Source organism: Tuber melanosporum, assembly GCF_000151645.1.
Source record: "Tuber melanosporum whole genome shotgun sequence assembly, scaffold_97, strain Mel28".
Taxonomy (NCBI): Eukaryota; Fungi; Ascomycota; class Pezizomycetes; order Pezizales; family Tuberaceae; genus Tuber; species Tuber melanosporum.
The window spans coordinates 277,859-284,045 of record NW_003299147.1 but is presented as its reverse complement, the minus strand read 5'-3'; positions in this window follow the sequence as shown (position 1 = coordinate 284,045).

Sequence of the window (6,187 nt, the reverse complement as noted above, 5' to 3'; positions counted from 1 at the left end):
TTAAATGTAGGGAGGAGTAGTCGGAATCGAGCACTGGTGTTTGATTTGTTTTCCTTTGTTGATTTGTTTTTTATTATTGAACCACCAGTGGATCTGAAGGGGCTACATGTACCTATAGATGTTGATGGGTGGGATTTGTTTTCTTTTATTAAGAAGTCGGGTGTGAATGTGTTTTTTAGATCTCATATTTCTGGGATGTTTGAGATGGTGGGGCACGGAGAGAGTAGTGTCAGCATTGGCTATTGGGAGAAGAGCGAGAAGAAGGTACTTATAGGAGTCTACATCCGGCCCGGTTACACTAAGGACAAGTTTGTTGGCTGGTTGGACGAACTTGGGGAACCAGACATCGTGTTTGGTAACTTCAACGCCAGACATCAAGATTGGAACCCCAGCGCGGACCGCAACAATACTGGTGGACAGTGGCTAAAACAGTGGTTCAGGGCCCCAATTCGCGATATGAACATTGTTTCTCCAACAGTACCAACCTTTGGAGACGTTTCCAGAATTGACCTTTGCCTCCACCGGGCACTATACGTTAGGCATTGATACTTCGATGCCGCTAGCTGTGAGCATAGTGCTCAATTCCTGAAGTTGGCAATCGACCTCCCTGATAACATCATGGGTAGGAGGCTAGCCTGAAAGAAGGTAGTTTGGGAAAATGTTGGGAAACAGTTGGATGCCTTGTAAGAGATGGAAGATGGAAAGTTGTGGGAAAGGGTGAGACAAGTGGGAGATGCACTCCCACGGGCCTCTATTGGGAGAGGTCGGTGCGAGTGGTGGATACCTGAGTTGGACAGGATGAGATTAGATGTGGCCTGGCTACGTTGATACTCTGAACGCAAGGCAGAGCGGACGGAGGACTATGAACCGGCCAGATATGTGTACCGAGTATGCCTGCTGGGAGCTAGATTCGAACATATCATGGAAAAAATAGCCAAGAGCCAAGACCCAGAGATATTTAGGTTGGTGCGAAAGCTGGAAGCTAAGCGAACTCTCCCCTCCATGGCACGAATAGATGGGTCGTATGCTACTACATATTCAGACATTAGTGAAATAATTGCACAACAGTTGTCTCCTGTCGACCCCACCCTATGGGAAGATTTTGAGATCGATATGGACAGTGCTCAAGAGATGGAAATTGCCCTTACTAGGTCCCCTACGAATACAGGCCTAGGCGAGGATGATATTGGCTATCCCTTCCTACGGTTTTGGAAACGAAGAGACACAACAACATTGAGGTGCCTGGTGGACTACGGGCTGCGATACGATATTCCAGACTGGCACAAAGCTGACGTGGTGCTCATACCCAAGTTGAACAAACCCAGATACGATGTCGTAAAATCCTGGAGAATGATACACCTCCTACCGACACCAGCGAAAGTTGCAGAACAGGTTGTCCTGTTGCGACTGGCTGCCTGCCTTGATCTAGGGGAAACACAGTTTGGATCTCGATGAAAAGCGGGGTGTTCATGATGCTGTGGCGATAATCTTTGAATTCCTATGGTATAACAAGGGGTACAAAAGACTGATCTTGTCAATGGACGTGGAGAGAGGGTTTGATAACATTGATATTGATCTCCAGTCAGACATTCTGGTAGCTAGGGGGTGCCCTTTGTACCTTTGCCAATGGATCCGGTGGTGGGCCTCCTGTCGGGTGGTACGGTTTCGCTTCAACAGATGCATCTCTTGCCCTTACCATGTCAGTAAAGGAGTACCTTTGGGCTCGCCCCTTTTCCTATTTCTTTTCGGAGGATATGTGGCAGATATATTCAGGCCACGCATGCAATACTTTTCCAGTGTACATCAGTTGGTAGTCTCGTAAGTCGATGATGGGGTCATTATGGTAGCGGCGGAGTCAAGTAAGGCCGCCTAATACCATGCGGGAGAGATATTTGCAGACTGTGACTGCATAGCCTGAGCAAGGAGAATAGGGTTCAGTGCCCTTAAGACCTAGTGGATTGGGTTTAGAGATAAGACATGGGAAGAAATGGAATTCTTAGGAGAAATAGTGTTGCCTTTGGAGGACTTACGGGTTCTTGGATATATGTTTAATGTATTTCTTAATTTTTCCTCTCATGTAAAGTATTGGTTGGAACGAGGGTTGGGTGTTCGGAGAAGAATTTCGGCGTTGGGGAGAAGGTTTGGGAGTGTTGGAGGGCTAGGGGCGTGGGAGACATACCGCTTGGTACAGGCAGCCTACCTTCCGACTGTCTACTACGGACTTGAGTTTGTAACCGACCACACGTCATATGTGAAGCAGATTCAGGTCCACGTTAACGACTGCCTCCGATCAGTGTTTCGAATGCCTATGAGGTTGGCAAACAACATAATTCTAGCCGAGTTCAAGACACTGCCTGTCGCTATTCAGGGAAGATACCGGCAATAAAGGTGTTATAGTTGGTTTATCAATTACCGGTACTGTGACCAGCATCCATGGTATGGGGAAATACGACTCCAGTGGAAGAAGGAGGGCATGGTGGCGCATTGGAAGACTTTGGACAAGGAGCTCACCTGTCATCCGACAGTTTCAATTGGGAAAGGCAAGGCGGTAATGGCTACATGCTACTGGGTGCTTTAGATGGACCTCTGTACATCCTTGGATGTGGTTATATACAAGGACGGATCCAAGTGCTCTGAGGGAGCTGGTGTAGCCTGGGCGGCGTTTGAGAGAGGGGCCTTGACCCGTGTTGACAGGTGCTCAGTTCCTCCATCCTGGAGTATTGTGGAATGCGAGTTGTTGGCTGCTGTGTGTGCCCTGTGGCATGCACAGGATATGGCAAAGAAACGACCAGTTCATATATTTTTGGACTGTGTACCAGCCCTCATCATGGTTGACAACACGTTTTCGGGTGGTGACTTGGCTGAGCTGTGGGAAGTAATGGTACCCTTGTTGAATGCATTCTCAGGAACAGTCAGCTTTGGTGGGGTCTCCGATTATATGGACATTGATGGTAATGAGATGGTCGATGTGAAGGCTAAGGCCTATATCGGACGCCCCTTGTACCCCCTGCTGTGGGAAGGGGTTAGCTTTAGGATTGGTCAGGCAGACCTGGCTAGGGAACTATATAAGGAAGAATGGGGAACCTGGCACGTTAGGGAAGGGCATGAGTACTATGCCCAGAAACCGAAAGCACCCCAACACCTCCGAGGCCTGATGTGATTGGATTCCTATATTTTGTTAAGGATCTGCAGTGGGATGGGCATGGTCGGCCATGACTGTTGTGAAGGGAAGGAAGGCAGACACAACTGGACTGAGTGCCCCCACTATGCTCGAGGACTGTTAGGAATACCAGAACCCGATACCTAGAAACCATCCTGAGTAGGGTAATCCTACTTGGAATCGGAATCTCAGGTTTCCAACACCCCCCTCTGGCTCCCTTACAGGGCCTGCACGTCATTATATATATCAATCTCAGTTGCGTCCTGTGACTATATTACCACAGAATTGAAGGTCTTAGATTAACACCATATACGTCACCGCTGTCCGTCCGACTGGATTCTGTTCGCAGGTTATATGAGAGGGGACCTTCGGCTAGGTCTGGGAAGTAGAACGGAGTGATTCTGTTAACTACTCAGAGGGTTACCTGGCTCCAAAGACATGATACCTTTGGCATGGGCCATAATTAATGGGACGATTTTGTACAAAGAGATGGTATCAAATGGTAAAGGATCTCTACCAGAGACCAATACATTTACATCCACCAGAAGAGTCTAGAACTCCAAAAGACACTACCAAAGAAGCCAATGAACTTCACAGAGTGTTGCAACTGGGTTTCAGAACACGTCGTAATCAAGGGGTGATTCTCAATACTACAATGGTTACTGAAACCTACTACCCAGAGAGCAACCAAGGGTTGCCGACGGAGGGATTAATTATCAATCTGGTGGAATAGCTTCCTGCGAGTTAATAGGAAGTCATCCAGAGAAAGTCTATCAGTTAGGTATGGAGTTACAAAGGATCGGAGTCAGATGACCTACGATAATTGTAATGACGACCATCTTTGCAGATATAGTTGTAGATAAAACTGACCATTTTATCAATAGCGAAGACAATTGGAGCCAACTCAGTTCGAGTTAAGAACTAGGCCATAAGTCTAAAGACTCTGCTAATTGGGATATTACTATTGGAGACAGTATGTTTCCTAAGAAGAAATATAGTAATTACCGAAGAGTGTAACCGGTACGGGTACTTGGTTATTGGTTTTGTTTTATGTTTTGTTTTAAGTATCGCCTTGATACTTGGTTTGTTTTAAGTATCGTTTGATACTTGGTTTTGTTTTATGTTTTGTTTTAAGTATCGCCTTGATACTTGGTTTGTTTTAAGTATCGTTTGATACTTGGTTTTGTTTTATGTTTTGTTTTAAGTATCGCCTTGATACTTGGTTTGTTTTAAGTATCGTTTGATACTTGGTTTTGTTTTATGTTTGTTTTAAGTATCGCTTTGATACTTGGTTTTGTTTTATGTTTTGTTTTAAGTATCGCTTTGATACTTAAAGAGTTTTACCAAAGAGTATCAATTGATACCCTTGATTAGTTTCGTTCATGCTAGACATGAACAGATTTGTGTATTTAAAGACCGCCTGTTTCTACGATAGAAAAGGCAGACTTCGACAGACAGTATTTCAATATACTTGGTTCAACGGTTACTTCTTTGTTCCTCAGTACGTCCTCGAAGCCTCCTTTAGTTCTCAGCTCTCGCCTCCTCTCTGGAAGAGCAGGCCACCTGCCAACTATCGTATCCATTATCGATAACGTGATTAGCACCTTGCGAACACGTTACAAAGAGGGTGTGATGGTTTTCAGGGTCCACAGGTGTTCGCACCTTGGAAGAAAACTCGACGTTGTGAATTACGATTAAAGAAGTACATAGTTGTATGATAAATAGATGTAGTCTGCGAACACTCAGGTGCGGAATATAAATATCGAAGTGCCTCCCAAGCTTTAGACATCATCAAGCAATGGAGAAGAGATCTTAACAATATAATATTGTTTTTACGATTCTACCCAACTTTACCTATTTTACTTCACTCCTAGTAGTCATAAACGAAACAAGTAAAGTTTGAGCCTTCCTAGACAATCTCCATCTACAAGAACGAATCTCGATTGACCTAAACAACCTTGAAGTCTATTAAGTTGTCTCCACCTAACAAAGATGCCCTACTAATGAAGACTTGTATAAGGATTCGGCAGGTCTGAGGTGGAAACGTTGGTGGATGGATCATCGGTGGCTAGGTCTGGGAATCCCTCGCCATGTTGGAATTGTAAACGGGGAGCTGGTTGTGGCAGGTAATCTGTTTGACGGCATATTAATGGTAGAGAGAAATGGGGGGGCGGTATCGATAGGAGATCCTACGACCTGTACCCGGTGTGAGAAGAGACACGACGGTAGCGGCTGCATGTTGCCAGGCGAGGTGACACTGCCGAAGAAGTGGTTCTTTTTTCCTGACCGATGACCATGTGAGTGTCCCTATTGTGGTGCTGCTATTTCTGCAACAGCTGTCTGGAAACACGCCATCTTTGCAGAGCACTTCGATAGACCCCCCCGATACCTACGGATATCTCATGATCAGTTTTCGGCATTCTCAGCCTCTGCAGTGGGATGAGCGAAACCTAGCGACATGGACGTTGGTGGTCTTGAGGTGGGCTAAGGTGAACGGAATGCTGAAGGAACCCTGCTGCCCCTTTTGTGGTCTGGTACTGGTGGAAGAATATTTGGACCTTGGGTTGCATTACAAGAGGACGGAGGAATGTTGGGATGGACTGTATGTTTCCTTTGTTGAGTATGTGGACCAAATTGTGATGGAGGTGGATAGGAGTGAGGGTATGAGATGGTAGTTGGGTAGCGAGATGGGAAGACGCATTAATCCAGGGCATCGGTAGTCGGTGCGACCGCCTGTGAGTGCGCTTATGTAGTGATTTTTGGATTTATATTTGGGAGGAGTGGCTGCGAGGCAGAATGGTCCACAGTAGTGTATTTTAGATAGTTTTTTTTATGAGGTGTGGGGGAGACTGGTCGTATGCCAGTGTTGGCGGTACTAGTATAAATAAAATTAGATTGAATTCTAAGTACTTTTCCTACTTATCACTTTAACGAATATAAAACACCTTTACGATCTTTATCTTTATTGCTATGTTATCATTACGCCAAGGAAGGTTCTTTACGAAGAAGAGTTAGAGAAAGCTTACA